This window comes from Hemiscyllium ocellatum, unplaced genomic scaffold (assembly GCF_020745735.1).
Source record: "Hemiscyllium ocellatum isolate sHemOce1 unplaced genomic scaffold, sHemOce1.pat.X.cur. scaffold_2519_pat_ctg1, whole genome shotgun sequence".
Taxonomy (NCBI): Eukaryota; Metazoa; Chordata; class Chondrichthyes; order Orectolobiformes; family Hemiscylliidae; genus Hemiscyllium; species Hemiscyllium ocellatum.
Window position 1 is genome coordinate 22619 of NW_026868119.1, and position 25593 is coordinate 48211.

The following is a 25593-nucleotide window of genomic DNA, read 5'->3' on the forward strand; positions in this document are numbered from 1 at the left end:
CTTCTCCCTTTACCCCATAAACCTTCCAATAACACCAGCGAGTTCACAACTAACCACAGCGATTGGATTGTTTTGTTTGTTCATGGGATCACGGCATCACTTGCTGGGGCAGCATTTGTCATCCATTCTAACTGCCCAGGAGATGGTTCAGATTGTTAACTCAGACAAAAAGACAGAAAGAAAGCTGCACATTTAGATCGCACCTTTGATGACCTGGGGCAATGAAACATGAATCAAATCCAATGATTTCAACCTCAAATCTCTGAAAATACAGACACAAAGCTTCCTACTTGTACCAGGCAGTCTCTCCAGCGTCCTTTATTTCTTGAGAAAAGAGGTTTAAGCTGTGTACCCGTTCCTGGTGATTGTAACCTCTGTGTCCTTGTACGATGTATGACTGAACCTTTATTTTCCTGTTCCCTGTGAGCGACATCAGCAGCAGAAACAGGTCCTGACCTGTGCGGGTTTCGGTTGGAGTATTTGTATTGACAAATTCATTCTCACCCTCACATACAGTGTGAAATTGCTGTAAAACAGAAGGAAAGGATTGAGTGAGAACCAACAGAAACACAAAGGCAGCGTGTGTACCTGAGCTGAATGAACCTGGCATGAGGAAAACGTGTCGATAATCACAACTAGTTAGAATCACAGAATCCCTGAGGCGCACAAAGAAACTATTCGGTCCATCGAGTCTGCAATGACCCTACCTCCATAACCCCACATTTTCCATGGTTAGCCCAACCCACCTAACCTACACACTACAGGCCGTGTTAGCATGGCCAATCCAGCAAACCTGCACATCTGTGGGAGGGTCACATATTATGTCTAAGTGCTCAGGATTGTGGATGAAGGCTCACAAACACTTGACTCTGACACAAATGCTTTTTTTTTTCCAAAATAAAATCTGGGGGCAACTGCAACCGGAAAGATTTCTGATTATCTCATGAGGAAGAGAATTCAAAACTCATGCCATTGACCCAGGGGGCGCAGTGAAAGTTACAGAGGTCTGGGAACCATCAGAAATGTAACAGGTTGTGAGCAAGGTGGGGTGAGACAAGGACAAAAGGACAGTCTGTCACTCGGGGAAGACCGGAGAGATTAAGCAGCAGAAATGTAATCCCTCAAGGCCACGGGGAATGGAGTTAGGGCTGGGAAAGAAACAAGGAAGCAAGGTGAGCAGCTGCCAAAGAAATACATTGAAAAAACAGATCATAATCACATAGAGGGCAGAGTACACAGTCTGAAATTGTTGCTGTCATTGGTGAGTACAGAACGCTGTAAAACCTGGATCGTTCTATTACAGCCAACACATACAGGATGGACAAAGTGGCCTCAATCTGTGCTGTAACTTACAAATTTACTTGAGTTTAATATTCTGGAGAAGTGTCAAATAAATCGCAATGATCCCATTCTGCAGACTTTAGTCCATAGCCCTGCATGTTCCAGCGTTTCAGTTACATCCATGTCCTTTTATTCTAATGTGATGCTGGCTACTGCCTTTACAAGCCCATCAGTGAGTTCCTGCCCCCCACCATCCACTCCCCTTCTTTCTGAGAATTAGTTTCAATCTAAAACCTCCAGTTTCTGACCTCTCTGTTATGAATAGCTCCTTCCTATTCACTCGATCTGGATTCCTCAGCATCTTATCACTTCAATTAAATCTCAGCTCATCCTCCTCGGAAAACATCCCCAACTTATCCAACCTTTCCTCAGAGCAGACATTCTCCAATCATGGAAACATTCTGATCAATCTCCTCTGTACCCTCTCTGGTGAGAACACATCAACGTGGGGACTCGGAGTGAGTGCAGTACCTTAATCATGGATTAACTTGTGTTCCTGACATTTCCAGTGTCACCTCCGTGTTCTTGTGGTTGTCGCTGATACAAGAAGTGTTCTGGTTTTCCCACATGGAACTGGATGTGCACTCCATGGGGCTGGGATTCCCTACCATTTGTTAACTAATCCTAAATTAACTTCAGATTAAAACAAGATTATCAGTTACCCAACAATCAACTTCTTTCATTATTCTCAAGTTACTTTTTTAAAATTATTACTATCTAAACACAACAGGCTTTAATTTGCTGAACAAGTATTCAGGTATCTTCTCTGTTAGAATTACTTGAAGATTACTCCCTTCAGCTACATTTGGTGAATTGAACACTGATTGTAAATATATGAATATCAAATGGATTTGAGTTTGATGATAATTAATTTAGTCTGACATTCGTGTTGATTAATATCAATATAAACAGCAATGGGGTTGATTCATACCTGCCCTCTGGGCAATTAGGGATGGGCAGGAAATGCTGCCGGGCCAGCGATACCCTCATCCTGTGAATGAATAAAGGAAAATAAAAGTCTCTACCCAGTGTGAATGTGTACATGTTCCACAATGCTGTGAACATTCCCAAAGCTAAGTTCTCTATACGCAAAATAACTTGAAGGACTGCCAATACCATTGTTCATTACTTGGTGTGAAAAGAGAAAAAAAAGTCCTTCAAGTTGTGTTTATGAGTAAATTCATTGGTGTCTCAGCAGGATGGCTGCCTGAGTGAATCCCTTACCCTCCTCTTCACCACCCCCCCCCCCCACACACACACACACACACACACACACCAGCAGGTGAACAGCTTCTCCCCAGTCTGACTGGTTTGGCCCGTTTCCAGGTGGGAATGGGTAAAGAATTCCCTTCTGGCATTCCCCACATTTCCAGAGTCTGTCCCTAGTGTGGCTGCACTAGTGTTTTGATTTCAGATAAGTGCTGGCAGACTGTTATACACACCATTACGCACCCCACCCACCGCCCCCTCCCTTCCCCCCTCCCAGAACCCAGTATAAGGCAGTAAAACTTTATCTCCTGCTGAGGAAGGACAGCCTGTGTTAGACTGAGTAGGAACACTGAGCAGATTTACCTCAATGACAATTTAATCGGTGACCAGAGCAAGTTAAGCAAGTCCACATAAAATGCATTATAGCACAGAGAGAGGCCCATCAAATCCAAGCTGGCTCTCTGTAGCAGAATCCAATATTCTCATTCCCCATACGTCCCCCAAACTCTGCAATTTTATTTCCCTCGGATCTGATCTAATTGTTTTTATCAATCATTCATCTTCTCTGCTTGCACTACCATAATAGGCAGCATGTTCTGCATATTTCCAGCCAATACAGTCAGCAGAAACACTTGCTCATCTCCCGCTGTATCAAAACTTTACATCTGATCTTAATTCTTGTGCGATCACCTATTGAATACAGATATTTTTTGTCTGCTATATCTAGGTGTGTTATAATCTTATATAGCTCTATCAAAAATATATTCAACTTGTTTAATTCAAAGAAAATACAAATTTCTTCAAATCAATTCACTGAGTGCATTTTCTTCATCAGTGAACCACACCAGTAAGTCTGTACTCCACACTCTGAAGATCACTCATATCATTCAATATTGATGTCTAATTTGTTCCACAAATCCAGACGAGACAAGTTTTCTGCACAACAGCAGTAGTTTTATTATTGGACAGCTGGCGGGAGTTTCAAAGTGTCTCTAAAGTAGCCGAGTGTCTACTTGCAGAGACTGTTCTTCATGAATCTCTGCCTTACCCACAGAGACAGTATATTTAATAGGAATTAGACAAAGACATATCAGTCACATGGGCGATTGTCATTACATAGTTTAAAGTAGGTAATTATGACCTTACAAAGCTTGATGAATGGCGATGTCCTGTGATAAAGTGTGAATGGATTACAGAAACTGATTATCGTATTGTTCATGATTATGTGTTGATGGGAAGAGATTAAGGCAGAAGGGTTCTTCCTTCAGTAAATGGGGAATTCACTTACCTATGCTAATATGGAGGGGAGGTAAGACAATGGGAGCGGGAGGCAGTTTAACAGGGTTGTGCCCAGGGCTCTCAGTCTTGTCTGGAAAGGGCAAATTCCTCTGTCTGGGGTTACGGGGGAATCCACATGTGTGGCTGCAATGCGTTCTATTTTGAAGGTACAGTCCGCCTCCCCTTACTGAGGTGTTCTGTCTGTATTGTAAGAGTACAGGCCTCGTACTGTTACAATGCAGCAGTAAGGCTTTTGGCAGGAGAATGTTTAACCCTTGAGTCGCCAATGCATCCTGAAAGAAAGCAAAGTATGGAACTGGCCCCTCTGTGGTATTTTAAATTCCCCATTCTGACCAGGAATCTGGTGACCAGAATTGGATGCAATGATTGACTGTGACCTAACTAGAGCTTTGTCAATGGTCAGCATCTATTCCATGAGTTTGTTATCATTCCCTCTATTAATGAAGCCCAGTATCCTATACATTTACTCAAAACACTTTATGTTCTCTCTCCTTAAATGATTTGTACACATTGTCCCCCCATCCTGCTGTCCTGCTCCCTGTGTCTGTTCCAATCAAATATATATTCCCTTTCTACACTGCTTCTCTCAAAATGCATCAACTTACTATGTGTTCTAATGAAGAGACATATTCCACTCAAAATATTATCTCTTGCTCGACACATTCTACACGCCCCGGAAAACAGAACAGGACAGCACTGGGATAATCGGCCCACTATGTCTGTACGGATCATGATACCATTCCAAACTAATTCCATCTCCCTGTATATGGTCCATATCCCTGCCAACCCATGTCTGCTTATGTGTCTGCCCAAATGCCTCTTAAACATTGTGATTGTTTCTGCTTTTACCAACTCTCAGGCAAGTACATTCTAGTCACTGACCACCTCCTGGAGAAGAAACTTGCCCGACATAACTTCCTTTAAACCTGCACAGACATTGTTGGAAATGCTCAGCAGGTCATGCAGCATCTGTGAAGAAAAATCAGTTAATGTTTCGGGTCTGGTCACACTTCCTCAGAAACGTTATCGCTGATTTCTCTTCACAGATGCTGCTAGACCTGCTGAACTTTTCACAAAAATGTTTTTGTTTTTGGTTTACAGCATCTGCAGTTGTTTTGGTTTTCATTTCCTTTAAACATCCCCCCTCTCCCCTTAAACCTCTGGCCTCTAGAATTTGTCGTTTCCACCTTGGAAAAAGAGTCAGATTATTCACTCTGTGCCTCTTGGTCACCCCGCAGCCACTGACTTTCTAGTGACAACAGTCCAAGTGGTTCCAACCTCTCCCAATCCAGACAACATCCTGGTAAACCTGTTTTCAACCTCTCCAAAGCCTCCACATCCTCCTTATGTGGTGATCAAAACGGCACACAATACCCCAAAGGTGGCCTAATTACAGTTTTATATTCACTCCCCTGACAGAAGGCAAGCCTGCCATCCACCTCCTTCACCACTTTCAGGGAGCTGTGAACGTGCACCTGAAGATCCCTCTGTATATCAATGCTGCTCAGGGCCCTCCCGTTTAGTGTATACATTCCTCTTGCAATGTGCCTCCCAAAATGCATCACCACACATTTGTCCAAATCAGATCTATCTGTATTTTCTCCGTATAACCTTCTAACTGATCTTTCTTGCTGTGTCCTTTGACAACATTCTTCACTGTTCACAGCTTCATCAATTGTACCATCTACAAACTTGCTAATTCAGTTGTTTACATTTTCTTGCTAATCACTGATATATGTTGCAGACAACAGATGTCCCAGTTCTGATCCTTGTGGAACAGAGACACTGGCCACAGACCTCCAGCCAGCAACATACCCCTGCACAGCTGTTGCTGGGAGAAGTATCAAAGAGGAGCCTGAGTTTAGCAGCGCGGTGAACTTTATTCAGCGCTCCTCATTTAAGCATGGTGGGAGAGTTCCCTCTCGAGAACTCTGTGACTCCCCCAGCCAAGTAAGGCTGGGTTTCCTTCATGCTTTCCGGTAATATTTTCTCCCGACCCGATCTCCTGGGTTTGGAATGTCTGTGCTCCCTTTCCCAGTTTCTGATTCTCTGTCCCTCTGCAACTTCCCCTCTCAGCTCATGCAGTTGCTTTGCCAGTTCATTCAAGAATTGTTTGACCCTATCCTTGCCATTGGACATCTCGGGCACTCCCAATGCCACACCCTGTGGCACCTGCGTAGTCCGTCCGGTCACTAATACAAAGGGGGACTGCCTTGTTCCCTTTGCTGGAGTTGATGTCAATTTAATTAGGATGGTGGGGAGTACTCTAACCCATCTCTGCCTGTCTCTGGGAGGGCCTTAGTCAGACTAGCTTTCAGTGTCTGCTTCATTTCTTCTGCTGTACCTGAGCTCTGGGGGTGGCATGGGAGATGGGGTTTCTGTTCAGTACCAAACAGGCCACAGAGCTGTTTAACTATGTTCCCTGTAACATGTGTCCCTTGGTCAGAATCTGCAGGGGAATGCTTCCACCCACTGCATAAACCTGTTTATTAAGACCCAGCAGGATTTCCTTCCCTGAGATTGGGATGGGGGTGTATGTAAATCCATCTGTAATTGTTCCCATGGGCCCCTGGGTCCCTGCTGCTGCCTCCATTTTATCCTGATTGCTTTCACTGGCTCATATAGTGTGTACAAGACTACACCCCTTCAACAAAAAGCTGCTGTATCTCTCCCTGTTCCAGGCCTCCTCCTGTAGTGGAGCATCTGATATTGCATTGTATCCTGCTAAATATGGGCTGACCCATGATATGGTTTTAATAATGTTTGTCTTATACAGTGCAGTGGCACTGCTGGATCATCCAGACTCTGTCTTGTCCAATTACTGCCCCACCCTTTTCCCATTCCTCTTTCTCCTGTTGTGGGACTGTTTCTGGGAATATCTTTAAACCTTCCTCTCTCACTTCTGCAGCTACTGCCACTGCCATCTCCTCAAATGTCTGCACTGTTTCAGTCAGTATTTTACTTGCCTTACCCACATACTCAATGCCCCGTTGGTGTGAGATTTCTACTTTCCTGTGAGCTCTAATCTTTATTATTGCTGCTTCACTGGGAAAGTCAGCTGCTCCCACTAACTCTCTGACCGGTTCCTCATGCTCTATGTGGCCCCCAGACAGGTGATGTACCCTCACCGAGCCCAGACCAACACATGGTCATGAACAATACCAAAGGCATGCTGACTGTCTGTGTATATGCTGACTCCCTGACCCCTGGCTAATGTCAGTGCTTCTGTCAGGGCTTGTGATGGTTCTGCCAATTCTGGCCTCCACAAAAGGCCTCCAATAATTAAACAATCTAAAGTTTGCCTTACCCCTTCGCGATGTGCAGATGGATAGTTTTAAAATCATGGTCTTTCGTTCCAATGGGATTATCCCCTCTGCCTTCCTGATTTGATCTCCCTGATATGATGTTCCCGGTACGCCTCTACTTACCTTCCCAGTTGCACTCTCTGTGGGTTAATTTTAAGCCCGGCCTGCCTGAACTGACACAATACTATGTTTAATATTTGGATATGTTCTTTCTCACCAACTGAGGTAATGAGGTGTTGGTAAGATTAAATAGACTAACTCCATCAGCCATACATCGGTGGAATATAATGGAATATTATGGGATCCCTGAGGTAACTGGATCCAGGTGTACTGTTTTCCTTTGATATTAAACATCAGCTTATTCTGCCATTATGGACCAGAACCCATTCACAATATCAAGGGCTGAGACTATATCCTGTTGCGATTTCAATCCATTAAATACAGTGGTGTGGTTTGCTACTGTAGGATACTCTTTAGTGGCGGATTTACTGAGGGAGGTATAATCAATAGTGAGGTGGGATGAGCCGTCTGGATTCAGTGAATTAGTCTGGGTTACTGTCGGTCTGACTGTTCCCTGCTTCTCTCAATCTGTTACTGTCACAATGACTGCCTCCTCAGCCCCAGCTTTAATGGGATCCTGTTTGTGTGGGGAGTGAGAGGGCCCTCGATCTTTACAGGATCCACAGATAATAACCCACATTCCTGTTTGAGTTCCCCACACTGCTGTTTGGGTCCTAGCTATAACTCCCCAGATTCCCTGACTGTTCCAGTCTCCCTGCAAGGTAACTACCCTGGAGATGTCGCCTCTCCTTTGCTTCCTGTCCCGGGCCTGGCCAGGTTGTTCCCATATTACAGTTCAGGTCTCTACATCAATAGTTGCTCCGAACTGTTCTAAAATGGCAACTCCCAGAATGGTCCCTTCCTCAGTTTCACACTCCCATATCTGAGTATATTTTGCCATATCGGTGATCTGCATCAGGACAGGTTTATTTCATCCAGCTTCCTCGATTCCCTCTCCAAATGCTCTCATTTTAGTAATTGAGAGGGTGGGGGCAAATCCATATCGGTAACTGATATAGCTGCTCCTGTATTAATATTTATTAATACAGCAAACACAGCATCAATAAATATTCATGGGCTCTGCATGTGCCTACGTGAACACATGCCACACACAATGTGAACATCTATCTCCCTCTCTCTGCCTCCGTTCCTTGGCTATGTGCCCTTTCCTGCTTCCCTTGTAACATTGTGGGTCTGGTTCCCCTCCCTGTACTGAAGCTATTCCCCTGTGTTTCTGCGTTTGCCTCAGCTCTCATGACCAATTCAGCATTTGGTTAGAATTATCTCCCACTGGGAGTCCCATGTTTATAATTACAGTTAAATGGGGTCCCATGTCATCTTTTAAACACATCAAACCTATTTCATCATCACACTTTGGGGTTTGGTAATCCCCGATGGTCCTTACACACCTCAGGCTTCCTCTCTGTATGATCCTCGATATTACCCTTGGTCCCTGAGACACCAAGGTTATTTTAGACCATTCAGCCTGTCTCCTCCCCAGTGTGTCCCTGTAATATCTGTAAATGCCTGGAGGCACTGGTCAGCTGTGCACTGGGGGGAACCGGCTCACACCCCCACCTTCTCATTGCAGGGACAGGTTCTGATGTACACGTCAGGGTATCTTGGCCTGAGAGATCTTGGCTGACACCATCTTCGGTGAGACTGTGTACCTCAATTAATTCATCCATATTGTCTCAATAAGGCCCATTAATACCATTTCTCTATCAGGCTGGGTGTTCATTCACCAACACCTGTCATTCAGCCGGGTAAACGGTTAAGGTTTGGTTTCTGTCAGTTCCCTTTGTTGCTCCCTACTGTCTAGCCACGTTGAGCTTTGATGCCGAGCGGTGCCATGGACACGGCCTTCTGGGCCTTACAGGGCAGTGGGTCATCCCACCCATTGCCGTCCCTCTGTCCATACGTGGGCGCTTCATCATCTAACCTGTTCTACCCAGTGTCACCATCCTCACTGCCTTCTGAGGAGAGCGGGGCACTAGGTACATCCCCCACTGTAACTACCAGCTGGCCCTTTGGCTTTAAGGCCTCACGTCTGAGAGCCACCACCTTCACTTGTTCCTGTTTCCCATAATAATGTAACACATTCCATCATTCCTGGAATAAAACAGAACAAAATGTGAATTTGGTTTTACTTGAAATATTTATAACTTGACATTCACTTTACAGATCTATAGAGGTGAGAATTGTACTGTGATTATTTAAGTGAATTTAACATGATCATACAGTGAAAATAACTCTTAACATCAACGACAATGAATGAACTGAATAATATGTGATCATTTGTACCAGTTCTTGCAATGAAAATTTGATTTTATTTTAATGCTTGTCACCCATTACACCATGGGCATTGTTATTAGGGAATAAAGTAATGGAAGGATATCAGAGAAAATAAATAGACTTTAATTTTAGCTTCACTGCAATAATGAACCAAAACAATATTTGGAAATATGGTTAAACTACATAACAAAGTTTCCAGTGTCATTATTAACATGAAAACTATTTTAGTTTGCAAGTTGTTTTGCTCTAAGAATAATTGGAAATGAATTGTGATTATGAATTGACCATTAAAATGTACTTTGAAGAGAATAATTAGATATATTTTTGGAGGAAATTAGGGAAGGAAATAAATATGTATACATTGGTATTAATAGTTTAAAAATGTTTGGAAGTTGACTGGGATTATTTGATTGAGAGAGGCTGCATGATTATAAAGACTAATTCACCTTTTTCATTGCATAGTTGGTTTCACTAGAATCTGTTGTGGTCTAAGCTCTTGTTGTGTGCAATGGACTGTCACTAATAGCTTCATTAACCTGCGAGTCTCAGATCAGGTTTCCTTTGTCTGTAAGTCAGTCTGTAAGTGCGCGACACACCTGCTTTTCTGAGGGGAAACAGAGACTCTTTTCAAAGGAAATAAGTGGCAGTTCACACACCAGAGGCAGGGAAGGGTTTTTCTGAAGAATTTCATTGTCTATCTATAAACCGATGGTACCTGTGTTTGTCAGTTTGTGGAGGATTTAGCCCCTTTGTTCTGAGCTGTTTTATACAAGCAGTTGTTTCATTATGTCTTTGCCAAGAATGTTGTTTACTTTCCCCTTTTACTGTGATTGTGCAGGTTAGAATATTCTGTGAATCAATAATGTTCAGTAACTGAACATTGAATAGTTTAGACTCTAACAGAGCAGGGCCTTGTTTTCAGCTAATTATTCTTTTTTTATTTCCTGGTTGTGTTGAATGTTACAGAAACAGGCTCTGAGCAATGTTTCCATTCACTTGTGTTGGAGTCACTGACAGCCACGTGGTCAGTCAGTTTCAGGCTGATGGATCAGTTTCTCTGTCCTATTAGATGGTGCTCACTTGCTCAGTTTCCGATGGCTCACCTCAGCGTCAGTCCATCAGCTGCTGAAACCCTGCATCCAGCATTTGTTCCCTCTCACCATGACTATTCCAATACAGTCCCAGCTTGTCTCCCACATTCTACCTCCATTACCTCATGATCACTTCAGATTCTACTGTCTGTGTCCTTGCAGCAAGTTGTGTCAGACACCTACCTCAGTTTTAACCTGATCTACATTATGTTCAGAAAGATATTTTCAAAATTTGGTTCACTGCTTTTAAACCTACCCGTGCCTTCACCCTGTCCTCCCTGTGTAATTCCACACCTCCCTGGGGTATCTGCACTTATCCAATTCCAGCTGTGTGAGAGTTTCTTACTTTGTTCTCCTCCCTGTTGGTGGCTTTAGTTTCAGTTGCCTTGAACCTAAACTTGGTCATTCTCTTCCCCCATTCCCTTCAACGCTCCTTAATTCTCCCTGTTTGATCAAGGTTTTGGTTCCCACCCTTTGTAGCTCGGGAACAGTCCTGTGGTATCATTGCTGAACTGTTAATGCAGAGACCCAGTGAATATTCTGGGGTCCCTCATTCGAATCCCACCACGGCAGATGTGGAACTTCAATTTAATAATCATCTAGAATTATGAGTCTATTGATGAAATTATTCTCGATTGTCAGGAAAAACCCATCTGGATCACTGATGTCCTTTCAGGAAGGAAGCTGCCATCCTGACCTGGTCTGGCCTACATGTGACTCCTGACCCACAGCAATGTGGTTGGCCTTACCTGCCCTCTGGGTAATAATGCTGCCCACAGCCAGTGGCACCTACATCCAGTGAATGAATTTTAAACAAAGCTCTCAGTCCGGGGATCATGTGTGAGAGAAGCAGAAGGTGACCATTCGGCCCCTCGAGCCTGCCCAACCATTCAATAAGACCAGGCCTGATCTGTTAGTGATTTGTCTTCCATCTCCCCTCAACGTCCCTTAACAAGAATCTATCAACCTGTGTCTTAAAATACTCAGTGAGCCACCTTCTGGGGCAGAGAGTTCCAAATTTGCACAGCCCTCTGATGGGAAACAAATATCATCATCGCTGTCCTGAAAGGGTGAACCCAATTTTAAAGCAGTTCCCTCTAGTTCAGGAATGACCCACAAGTGGAAACATCCTTTCCACATCCACCTTATCAAACCATTCAGGATGTTAGATACTTCAGTCATGTCACCCCTCACTCTCCAAACTCTAACTGTAACAAACCTATCCTGTCCAACCGATCCACATTTTATTTCTGTCACTCCGGGTGTGAGTGGGGTTGAAATGTTATGTTATGTTTATTATGCAGTGAATGTGTTGCTTCACTGTGTGGGGTCTAAGAGTCAACATGAGCCATACTAGCTTCCCTGTCTCACTGTATTACATATATCTTACATCACTGTCGTGTTTCCATCCCTCCCTACCTCATCTAACTAAAAAGAATGACAAAGATCGAGAAAAGTTGTTAGAAAATTTGTTGTTGCATAAAAGGTATTTAATCTGTTTGTACAGATTGCATTGTAATTGTAGTAACCAGTTAATTAAAAGTTACTGACAAAATATTTTAAGAGGATCTACTGTTGGTGGTGGAAATGCTGCTGGTTCATATAAGAGAGGGCTGGGGTGAATACTGTACTTGGTTTTGATGAGAAAGTTGAGCAAGGTCAGATTCTTTTATCTTTTTCAATAAGGGGCAGAGATTGCAGCTAGGACAGTGTGGAGCTGTTTTGATCTTGTAGACATTTTAAAAATATTTATTTGATGTGATGTGGGTGTCACTGGCTGGGCCCAGCATTTATTGCCCGTCCCTAGTTGCCCTTGAGAAATTGGTGGTGAGCTGTCTTCTTGAGCCGCTGCATTCTACCTGCTGTGGGTATACAGCACAAAACTGTGAGGAAAGGCTGAGGCACTTGGGTCTGTTCTCATTGGAGAAAAGAAGGTTTAGGGGAGATTTGATAGAGGTGTACAAGATGATTAAGGGTTTAGATAGGGTTGACAGTGAGAACCTTTTTCCGCTAATGGAGTCAGCTGTTACTAGGGGACACAGCTTTAAATTAAGGGGTGGTAGGTATAGGACAGATGTTAGGGGTAGATTCTTTACTCAGCGGGTTGTGAGTTCATGGAATGCCCTGCCAGTAGCAGTGGTGGACTCTCCCTCTTTATGGTCATTTAAGCGGGCATTGGATAAGCATATGGAGGTTATTGGGCTAGTGTAGGTTAGGTAGGCTTTGGTCGGCGCAACATCAAGGGCCGAAGGGCCTGTACTGTGCTGTATTTTTCTATGTTCTATGTAATACCTTGGGGTGGGGATTTCCAGGATTTTGACCCAGCGACAGTGAAGGAACAGCTATATATTTCCAATTCAGGGTGATTAGTACCTTATAGGGGAACTTGAAGATAGTTGTCTTTCCATCTAGCTGCTGCTCTTGTCCTTCTCGATGGAAGTGGCCATGGGTTTGAAAGGTGCTGGTTAGTGATTTCCTGCAGTGCATCTTGTAGATAGTATACACTGCTGCTACGGAGCATCAGTGGTGGTGGGGGGGGGGGTGGTGGATACTTGTGGATGCTGTGCCAATCAAGCGGGCTGCTTTGTTTCGTATGGTATCAAGTTTCTTGAGTGTTGTTAGGGCAGCACTATCCAGGCAAGTGGGGAGTATTCCATCACACTCCTGACTTGTGTCTGGTAGCTGTTGGACAGGCTTTCAGGAGACAGCAGTTGAATTACTCTTGTAGCCACTGTGTTTATGTGGTGAGACCAATTCAGTTTCTGATCAATGATTATTCCCAGGATGTTGATAGTGGGTGTTCAATGATGGCAACACCAGCGAATGTCAAGGGATGGTGGTTAGATTATTTCTTATACGTGATGGTCATTGCCTGCATTTGTGTGGGATGTATGTTACTTGCCCCTTGTCAGCCCAAACCTGGATATTGTCCAGATCTTGTTGTACTTGGACTTGGACTGCTTCAGTAGCTGCGGAGGGAATTAATTATTAACGTTCAATAACCATGGAATTATGCAAATTCCTTTTTCTATCAAATGTCATGGACTGTATCTTGTGGTCACTCTGATATTCACTTTGGTTATCTCCTTACTCTCTTCCTGATTCAGACACAAATGTTGGATCATCGATCAGGATAAAATTACATCAATTTCTCCTTCTTCACGGTGCACTGATAGATTTTGAAAATCTAAGTGTTGCTAACATCTAATTATTGTTCCGTTCAGTCGGGGGTATATTTATGCTCAGTAAATGCAATAATGGCTCAGTACATGAAGTAATGTGAAGATATGGCAGTGTACAAACTCACAATGATTGTGAATATCAATTTTTATTTTAACCATATAAACACAGTTGAATTGTTTTAATTATATTTGACTTCAATGCTCACATTCATTGTATTTCTGATCACAATAAGAGTGAACTATTTCTTGTGACAAAATTATTTAAAATTCATGTCACTTTTTTATGGACGCAAAATCGAATCAACACCCGTTTGTTCTCTCCTTTACCCATCGCAGTCAAGTTTGAATTGTACAATGCTAGCTTGATACAGCACGGAAACAGGCCATTCAGGCAGCCCGGCCAGGTTCCCTAAACTAAACTAGCCCCATTTTCCTGTGTTTGTTCCATATCCTTCTGGACGTTTTCTATCCATGTAACTGTCCAAAAGTCTTTTAGATGTTATAATTGTACCAGCCACCGCCTTTCCTCTCACAGCTCATTCCATGTGAGCCAAACACACTTTGTGAAAAAAGTTGCCCCTCAGATCCCTTTTAAATCTTTCCTCCTTACCTTAAATGTAATTTACACTGTAGAATCTTTATGACTGCAAAGTTATTAAAAGTTGAGAGGTACTTAGAAGCAGCATAATAACATTCATAGTTTAGTCAGTGAACGGAAGCAAATAAATTCAAGATATTGTGAACATTACAATGAACAACGGATACAAGTTGAGAAAATGTTGGATTGAAAAATAATTCAGTAGACACTTAGATATTTTCTAATCAACTCTGATGTGCTTTGACACATCTCTGTTGAAGTTTAGAATTGAATCCATACCTCCTGGTCTTTCAGTACAGACATTACCAGAGCCCTACATAATGTTCCTATGCAAGAAGGGCAGGACTATAATCACATACTTACTGTGGTTACTCACAGGGAAAACTGCTCAAATATTTATTGTGATAATCAGACTGGGTTGTATTCGACAATTCCAGTGTGTAATGGACTGATAAAAGGAATTAGTAATTCATAAAAATGTTGGAACGAAGCGACAATGATCTTAAACAAATATAAATCTCATGATAATCAAGTAATTAAATATGTTTGAAGCAGTCATTTATGTACTCAAAATTAAACTGCTTTGTAATGCTCATGACTTGGAAGTAAAGCATTAGTCATTCAATGTGACTATTAATCGAAAGATAATTTCCCTCATTTTCACAAAATTGTGATTTCTAAGAATTCAAGATTTATTGTAAAAGAATAGAGCAAACATTTGTTAATTCTGGTTTGTATACACAAGAAACACGTGAAATTAATACAATGTTTAACATGAAAAATACTTAGCTCTTATTGTAATAATCAGAAATATAGAAATGTTAGCATTGAAATGAAATACAATTAATACAAGGACGCAAAAAACTGTGGATACTGGAAATCAGACACAAAAATAGCTGATAACAAATTTAAGAATGATGAGAAACCCTTACTGCAATGTAATTGTACAATATGTTGGAAAGAACTGAAATATTGATGTGAAAACTAGTTAGTCATCTCTTAATGGATAAGACTGATTAATGATCATTTAATTAAAATGAGAATTCAAATGAAAGAGAATGAGATAGTTACTATGAGTGTTGGGTGAGAAAACTTTGCTTGATTGCAGGTGTGTTGACCTGAAACGAGTGTAAATATTTCATCATGATACTGGCACTAAGAAATAATAGATTCAACTCTCATGATGGTGTGATAATTGAAATTACAATTAAAGAATAATTAATGTTGGAACTAAACACTTAAAACGATTCAATATTTTCACAGCAGTTTGTACTAGATATTCAATAAGATCAGTAAACTGAGAATTAAAATATTGGGTTAATTTCAAAACAAAAATCACACCTTCAGAGATTATTCATCAGAATAGTTTTGTCATTGAAAGAAACCTCATTTATTCAAGAATTCTGCATTTTCCTCATTTTCTGTCTTTTTCCCACAGGGATCTGCACTGGAACCCTTCTGTTTGCGGGACAAATATATATAAGTGACATGGATTAAAATCTAATTTGGTGAGTTAATAAGTTTGCAGATGATACAAAGTTCAGTGCAGTTGTGGATAATGTAGAGGGTTGTCAAAGAATGCAGCAGGAAAAAGATAAATTGCAGATATGGGCAGAGAAATTAAAGGCAAAGTTTAATCCATACAACTGTGAGGTGTTTCACTTTGGGAGCTCAAATATTAAGGAAAAGTAGGTAATGGCAGGACCCTGAACAGCTTTGTTGTTCAAAGGGATCTTGGCGTTCAAGACCATGGCTCCCTGAAAGTGACCATGCAAGTAGATAGGGTGGTCAGGAAGGCAAATGGCATGCTTGCCTTTATTGGTCAGGGAACTGATTACAAGAGTCAGGATGGCATGTTGCAACTTTATAAGACTTTGGTTAAGGCATACTTAAAGTATTGTATTCACTCCTATTCGCCACATTATAGGACGGGTATGGTGGCTTTGGAGAGGGTACAGAGGGCATTTACCAGGATGCTGCCTGGATTTGGAGACGTGAGAAAAACTCAGGTTGCTTTTTTGTGGAGTAGCGGAGGATGGAGGAAGAATTGATGCAAGTCTATTCAATCAGGAGATACGGAAATAGGGCTGACAGTCAAAATGGTTTTCCCAGAGTTGAAATGTCAAAAGTATGTGACATGCGTTTAAGGTTAGGGGAGACAGTTCAAGGGGCATGTGAGGGGCAATTTGTTTTTTACAAAGGGAGTGGTAGGTGTCTGGAATGAACTTCCAGGGTTGGTGGTAGAGGCAGATACATTAGGGCTTTTTTAAATGTTCATTTAGATAATTTGGAAGGATATGGACCAAGGGTAGACAGAAGGGGTGAGTTTATTTTGCATTATGTTCAGCACAACGTTATGGGCCAAAGGGCCCATTCCTGTGTTGCACAGATCTTTGAGAGAAAACTCATGTCTAACACATATGACATTTAATCTAATCAATATTTAGTCACTGGTGTCAAAAATAGGAATAAAATAAGTAGAGAATGAACTTGACTCTAATCTAAAGATATAGTTTGACATTTACACAGGTAATGCTTTGGTATTTTTTCTGAATTATCAGATTTGATGAAGATGTGTTGAAAATGTTTGCAGTTACTGATCTGCTGAACGAAAATGACCACTTTTAAACTGATGATTGGACTAGAAACCTTTGAGAAAACTTGAAAATATTCATTAAGGTGAGATGCACATCATAATTTAATCCTATATTTCTTATTGCCAATACTCCAATAAAACATTTTTTTCACATCTATACCAAAAAGAGTGATTTTCCATCCAATGCTCATTGGAAATATCTGAATGCCACTTATTTCAACAATCAAACTAACCATAGCCTCATCGATTCAGAGATATCTAATGACATTTCACCAATAATTACTGTTTATTTCAGAACATTGTATGTTCAAACAGCAATGTGAGATTTCTCTTTAATATTCAGTTCACTGACAGCATATTAATAATTTAGTTATTGCTAATATCTAATAACTGATCAATCCAGTAAGGGATATAAAAGTGGAATTATAGCTCAGTACATCAACTGATGGAAAGATATTGCAGTGTTCACTCTCCCAATTATTGTGAATATCGATGTATATTTTGATTTGATTTGATTATATTTTTCTTCAACGTGAAGGTTTATTGTATTTCTGATCTCAGCAAGGGTTAAATATTTTAAAGCTAAAAAAATTCAAATTTGTGACTTTTTTCGTAAACACGAGAAAAAAACGTACATGTGTTTGTTCTTCCCTTTATCAATCAGAGTACATTTTGAATTGTTGGAAGTTGTACATTTGTGTCAGGAAGGGGAGCTGCCTGCAGCTGAATAGTCACAGTGAAAGAATTTTTTTTGGTGATAAGCATTCTAATTATCTTTTCATTATCAGAAAAATTGCTTTAAACATATTCAGCAGTTGTATTTTTCATGAATTTACAATAAGCGCATGATATGTCTATTTATTTTTCCTTCAATTGTCACGATATTGATTTTTACGTAAGAGCCTATATACTTAGTACCATCATTATTGTGAATTACCATTTCATTCTCAGTCCATTGCATAGAAACAGTCGAATTAATTCCCAGCCCAATTATCGGAGTGAACACTGGTTAGTTTTCATTTAAGTAATCACAATTAATTATAATCCCACCCTTCCTTGGTGGGAACATAATGAAAGGAACCTGTGGAGCTCCAGTAGAGTGTCTCCCACGAGACCAGGAAGTGTGCGTTGAGTTCCCATCTTCAACAGAGATGCACCAAAACAGCTTAGAATGGTGATTAGAAAATATCTAAGCAGAGTTTGAATTGCTTTTCAATCCAATTTTGGATTTGCTCTGTCTGTTGTTCATTCCAATAATCACAGAATCTGCAATTTATTATCTTCAGGTCATTAATAAATGTATGTATCACATTACATTGTCTCTAAATTTTAGATTTGAGGACACTGTAGTTTTTCAAATTTAAAATATCTAACTAATGACATTCATTTTATTTAATCAAAATACCTTACTACTTCCACTTATCTCACTTTGTGTATGATGGCTTCAATGCATTTTGCTAAGCAATTCTACTCAACATAAAGATTTTGTTGACTTTAAATAGTATCTTTAGCACTCGCTTATCAATCTATTCCTAAATCAAAGAATCATAGAGTCATAGAATCCATACAGTGTTGAAACAGGATACTTGGCTCAACAAGTCCACACCGACCCACTGAAGAGTAACCCACCCAGACACATTCCCTTACTCTATTACTCGACATTTCCCCTGACTAATGCACCTAACCTACACATCCGTGAACACTATGGGCAATTTAGCATGGCCAACTCACCTAACCTGTAGACTTGTATACTATGGCAATGTTATTGAAATCAATGCTCACACAAAACACTATTCATAAAGCCAGACAATGGTCTCATGATCATTTAATTACTGTTCAGTGGAATAATCTGAGTAACTGTCTTATTGTTCCTGAGATCAATCACCACAGTAAGCATCTGATTATCATTCCCTCCAGTAAATACAATGAGTGTGTTCTGAAATTTCTGTTCTGTAATTATCCAAGATACGTATTGCTCACAGCAGTGTTTATTCTTCATTACGAGTGGCCAAGGATTCTAACAGCCATTGATCTTGATCTTATTGTTACTGAGTGCAGTAACCACAGTAAACATTTGGTTATAATTCTTGCCAATAAATACAAGAGCTATCCTCTTACTTTTCAGCCCAGCAATTACACATGATACTTGTTACTCAAAGTAGTATTTATTCTTTATTACGATTGGCCAAGAGCACTAACAGCAAGACTTGTCAATAGTCCTGATTTGTACATGTTTTCAAACAGGTTTTCAGTCCAATTATTTCAAAAAAAGAGTCATTTGACTTAGTTCAAATGTAGATGTAAACATTTTCGGATCATTTCCATTCAAAGTATTGATTTGCTTATTCGGATCAAACTTGAATTTGCTTCTGTAAATTCAATTTACTGTGTTTTCCATTCATGGAAGCACTCGTTAATTGGTCCTCATTTTCATCTTAAATCTAATGCAAATTTGAAATACTGATTACAGTGAAAATTATATGAATTGTGGGTGGCATGGTGGCACTGCTGCCTCACAGCGCCAGGGCCCTGGTTCAATTTCCACCTCAGGCAACTGTCTGTGTGAAATTCGCACATTCTCCCCCGTGTCTGTGTGGGTTTCTTCCGGGTGCTCCGGTTTCCTCCCACAGTCCAAAAAATGGACAGGTTAGGTGAATTGACCATACTAAATTGCCCGTAGTGAAGGGGTAAATGTAGGGAAATGAGTCTGGGTGGGTTGCTCTTCGGAGGGTCAGTGTGGACTTGTTGGGCCAAAGGGCCTGTTTCCACACTGTAAGTAATCTAATCTAATGTAATCTATAAATGTGTGGTCTCTAAAAGAAAGCCATGGAAGGCTAGATAGAATTCTTGAACAGCCTGTATATTTGAATGAAAAAAACAATTCCTTCCAAAAAACAAAGTTAAATAATCACACAAAACCAGGTTATGGTCCAAGAGGTTTATTTGGAAGCGCTAGCTTTCGGAGTGCTGCTCCTTCAACCAACTGATGAAGGAGCAGCGCTCTGAAAGCTAGTTCTTCAAAATAAACCTGTTGGTTCATAACCTGGTGGTGCTTGATTTTTTTAACTTTGTACAGCCCAATCTAACACTGGCACCACCAAATCATTCCAAAAACACTCTACATATGTACCTTTTAACAATTCAACAATCCTGCAACAGGATTACAATTCTCAGTTTATCTATTTTAATAAATATCTAATCAATATCTAACACCTACTGGAAAACATAAATCATTTTATCTGTTAAAACACAAGATTTAATTATCAATTCATTGTTATCACGGTATGTGAACTATATTTTCACTCTCCAGTGATGTGAGGTGACCCTTGGACAGAAATTATACATTCTAAATTCACCTACAGCCAGATAAATCAGGACAAACACAAAATTAATCAAACTAAGTCAAACAGCAGCGAGAATCAATCAGTTCCAGGATGACCCAAATTTTCTTACACCTTGACTTCCAGCCAATGCCTGAGCATTATATACCTCTCTTGAAAGTGTCAACAATGAAGGGTTTTTGCACCAACACATTGAATGCTTTGAATCCAGCTAATGACCACATGTAGACATTTGTCACAAAACTATTGAACATTGGGTGGCACGGTGGCACAGTTGTTAGCACTGCTGCCTCACAGGGCCAGAGACCCGGGTTCAGTGCCCGCCTCAGGTGACTGACTGTGTGGAGCTTGCACATTCTCCCCGTGTCTGCGTGGGTTTCCTCTGGGTGCTCCGCTTTTCTCCCACAATCCAAAAATGTGCAGGTTAGGTGAATTGGCCATGCTAAATTGCCCATAGTGTTAGGTGAAGGAGTAAATGTAGGGGAATGGGTCTGGGTGGGTTGCGCTTCAGTAGGTCCGTGTGGACATGTTGGGCCAAAGGGCCTGTTTCCACACTGTAAGTAATCTAATCACTTTCCAAATCATGGAAAATATATCAAAGGTCTTGAAATCAAAGTGATCACTGCACATAAAGCCATAAGATGGTCTTCAAGGCCACCTGATAATTGTTCAGTGAAAAACCTTTTGTCAGTATCATATTGTTCTCAGGATAAGTAAACACAGCAGACATCACGCTATCACATCATCCCAAAGATATGCAAGAGATACCTTCTTATAATTTACACACCACATGTTCCCATGCCAATAATCACACTTCATTATTTGTGACTGAGGATGCTGATAGTAACATGTATCGAGATGAAGGAATTCCTAAATATAGGCGAGTTTTCTGATAAGTTCCCTCCAGTCATCATGTTAAGAAAATGTAATTATGGCTAAGTACATTGTGAACAGATCCCCATTAAACCTTTTCACGTGTTTACTCAGAGACACGATTGAAACATTTCCTCTATAAATGCTGTTGACTGTATTTCGCTGTAATACCCATGTTCCTTATCGATTTATTTTCTTTGTAATGCTGACACAAATGACTGAATATTGATGACATGGAAAATTGAATGGATTATATATTGTATTTCCACAGAAGAAAAGCTGAGACAGCAAGTAAAGATTGCAGGAGTATCTGAGAATGTTGAATGACCAAACAGTTCTGATCAATAATCACTGCATATCGAATGTATTTTCCAAACCATCATGCCAGCATTCTAGTTCTCAGCTCACTGATACTAATTACTGTGTCATCGATATCAGAGCAAACTCGTTTGGAAATATTGAATCATTTAATGTGTCAGCATTCTAAAATAAATTACCAATTCATTGTTAGACCAACATCACACAATAATTCTGTTTAAGTTTAGTAACAAATATCATGAGATTCACATTTCAATTTAAACCATTATTTCTTCGTGCCAATTTTACAAAGGAAAATGGATCTTTTTTCCAGGTCAACACATCCATGAACCAAGCAATGATTCCTCATCCAACACTCACAGGAAATATCTGATGCCTTCTCATTTGAATGTTCACAGAAATCATTGGATTAATATTACAAATGAAGATACGTCTAATTGTTTTAGACTCCAATCATTAATGTTCATTTCTACATTTTACAGATAGCAATATGAAGTTTCTAATTATTTTAAGTTTGCAGTGACCTGTTTTAAGACAATTTTTTCCTTATATCTAATATTTAATCATTGATGAAATCCAGTATATTTGGCTTTAAGTGTGGAATTAAGTCTCAGTGACGTAGGCATATTGCACGGTATTGTTCCCTAATGGTAGCGAATGCAGATTTGTATTTTAATACTGAAATCCTGGTTGATTTGCTGTTGTAGGGGTGCCCTGCCCCATCTGGAATAGAATGGCCTATGTTGGCTCATACGAAATGTCTGACAAACAAAAAGACGCAACCTGCCCTAGAATTAAACACAAGATGGTGGAGGAGAGATAAACTAACAGTCTGTTCCAATCTTGATGAAAGAAAATAATATTTTGTAAAATCCTACTCCAAGTCCATCAGTATGCCAGTCCAGACAGTAATATTCCAGACAGTAATAAGAACATGCCAGATACAGAAAAACGACCAACCCTGACCTTCATTAATGAAAGAATAATTGTCCCAGTGAATGAATAAACACCAGCTGCAGCATACAGCCCAGTTAACTTTCACAGCAGCTATCAGGGCAACAGACAGGGTTCATTTGTCAGAAACAGTTACTATTTTAAAGTTGCTCAGAACATTAAAAATACTTCTAATTGCAGATTCTTGAGAATTGTGGACAAGGCAGAGTTTGAGGCTGGAAGGAGTGTAATAATTAACTTTGTAAACTGAAGAAATAAGATACATTGAGAGATACCAATGCCGGAAGATTTTAGGAGCTTTTAAACATCATGAAACAATAGGAAGCTGGGGCTATCCATAACAATGTCCATCTGAGATTAGGTGTTCTACAGGATCGGATGTCTGTATAAGGAGTGAAGGATTGTAACCACATTGCATGTGGCCATTGTAATACAGCAAGTGTGTACAATTACTGCTTTTACTGTACACGTTACAGTGTGTCATGGACCTACATTCTGAGATTGGCCTTGGGGGATGATCCCTGCAAGGCATTAAAAAAGGTCCCCCACAGTAGGCTATTGTACAAACTGCAGAGGAATGGGATTGTGGGAGATACAGCAGTTTGGAACAGTAATTGGCTTGCTGAAAGAAGACAGAGGGTGGTGGTTGATGGGAAATGTTCATCCTGGAGTCCAGTTACCAGTGGTGTACCGCAAGGGTCGGTGTTGGGTCCACTGCTGTTCGTCATTTTTATAAACGACCTGGCTGAGGGCGTAGAAGGGTGGGTTAGTAAATTTGCAGACAACACTGAAGTCAGTGGAGTTGTGGATAATGAGGAAGGATGTTGTACGTTACAGAGAGACATAGAAAAGATGCAGAGCTGGGCTGAGAGGTGGCAAATGGAATTTAATGTGGACAAGTGTGAGGTGATTCACTTCGGTTGGAATAACTGTAATGCAAAGTACTGGGCTAATGCTAAGATTCTTGGGAGTGTAAATGAGCAGAGAGATCTCAGTGTCCAGGTACACAGATCCTTGAAATTTGCCACCTAGGTTGACAGGGTTGTTAAGAAGGCATACAGTGTTTTAGCTTTTATTAATAGAGGGATCGAGTTCTGGAACCATGAGGTTATGCTGCAGCTGTACAAAGCTCTGGTGCAGCTGCACTTGGAGTATTGTGTACAGTTCTGGTCACTGCATTATATGAAGGATGTGGAAGCTTTGGAAAGGGTGCAGAGGAGATTTACTAGGATGTTGCCTGGTATGGAGGGAAGGTCCTACAAGGAAAGGCTGAGGGACTTGAGGCAGTTTTCGTTGGAGAGAAGAAGGTTGAGAGGTGACAATAGAGACATATACGATAATCAGAGGGTTAGATAGGGTGGACAGGGAGAGCATTTTCCAAGATGGGGAGCACAAGGGGGCATAACTTTAAATTGAGGGGTGATAGATATAGAACAGATGTCAGTGGTAGTTTCTTTACTCAGAGCGTAGTTAGGGTATGGAATGCTTTTTTGCCACCTCCAAACGGACCCACCATAGGGATATATTTCCCTCCCCTCCCCTATCAGTGTTCCGAAAAGACCACTCCCTCCGTGACTCCCTCGTCAGGTCCACACCCCCCACCACCCAACCTCCACTCCTGGCACCTTCCCCTGAAACCGCAAGAAATGCAAAACATGCGCACAAACCTCCTCCTTTACTTCCCTCCAAGGCCCCGAGGGATCATTCCATATCTGCCACAAATTCACCTCCACCTCCAGACACATCATTTATTGCATCCGCTGCACCCGATGTGGCCTCCTCTATAATGGGGAGACAGGCCGCTTACTTGCGGAATGTTTCAGAGGACACCCGGACCAACCAACCCAACCACCCCGTGACTCAACACTTCAAATCCCCCTCCCACTCCACCAAGGGCATGCAGGTCCTTTGACTCCTCCATCGCCAGACCATAGCAACACGACAGTTGGAGGAGGAGCGCCTCATCTCCCGCCTAGAAACCCTCCAACCACAAGGGATAAACTCAGATTTCTCCAGTTTCCTCATTTCACCTCCCCCACCTTGTCTCAGTCAAATCCCTCGAACTCAGCACCGCCTTCCTAATCTGCAATCTTTTCCTGACCTCTCCTCCCCACCCCATTCCAGCCTTATACCCTCAACTTGACCTCCTTCCACCTATCGCAATTTCAATGCCCCTCCCCCAAGTCCCTCCTCCTTACCTTTTATCTTAGCCTGCTGGACACACTTTCCTCATTCCTGAAGAAGGGCTTATGCCCAAAACATCAATACTCCTGTTCCTTGGATGCTGCCTGACCTGCTGCGCTTTTCCAGCAACACATTTGCAGCTCTGATCTCCAGTATCTGCAGTCCTCACTTACTCCTATGGAATGCTTTGCCTGGAACTGTAGTAGATTCGCCAACTTTAAGTACATTTAAGTTGTCATTGGACAAGCATATGGAGGTACATGGAATAGTGTAGGTTGGATGGGCTTCAGATTAGTATGACAGATCGGCACAACATCGAGGGCCGGAGGGCCTGTACTGCACTGTAATGTTCTATGTTAACTTGTTGCAGCATAGGTAAACATCTCCCACTTCCCAGAGTTCTGCCTGCCTTCTGAGTCTTCATTCAGTGGAAACCACTCCTGCAGTTATGCTGACACTTCAATTCAATATAAACACTTACTTTGTGTGAAATTATTACTTTCAGAGCAAAATAATTTCCATGTTAAAATTGTTTTACTTTTTATGTGTGCAAAAAAACAATGTAGGTACATCCATTTGTTCTTTAGTTCAACTAACACTAAATTTTAATTTATTGGAAACACTACACTGGGGTGAAAAGAACGATTCTTCAGCTCAAATCTCACATTAAATGGCTGTTTCTATTTTTCAAATCCTATGACCTCCAAAACAATATTTATTTAATTTCATAAGCAGAAAAAGAAACTGCTTTTGAAATGTTGAGATAGTTTCTTTTTCTTCCAACATTAGTTGTCAATGAAAAATAATCCCACAATTATCAGTCATTTGGTACGAAATGACTCCTGGGACCAAATGTCATTAACACTACCTTTCCTTCCCAATCATACTCACTTTCCTGGCCTAATTAGTCTGACCTGCTGTGCTTTAACTGGCAACACATTTTCAGC

The 25593-nt window shown here is 41.1% G+C and overlaps 1 long non-coding RNA gene across 1 annotated transcript; it reads left to right on the forward strand.

Moving 5' to 3' along the window:
- Positions 1–1084: 1084 nt before the first annotated feature.
- Positions 1085–21989, forward strand: LOC132812003 (uncharacterized). The gene is made up of 3 exons (XR_009643443.1): positions 1085–1172; positions 15819–15888; positions 21822–21989. It is a non-coding gene; the product is annotated as an uncharacterized LOC132812003 (long non-coding RNA).
- Positions 21990–25593: the final 3604 nt, after the last annotated feature.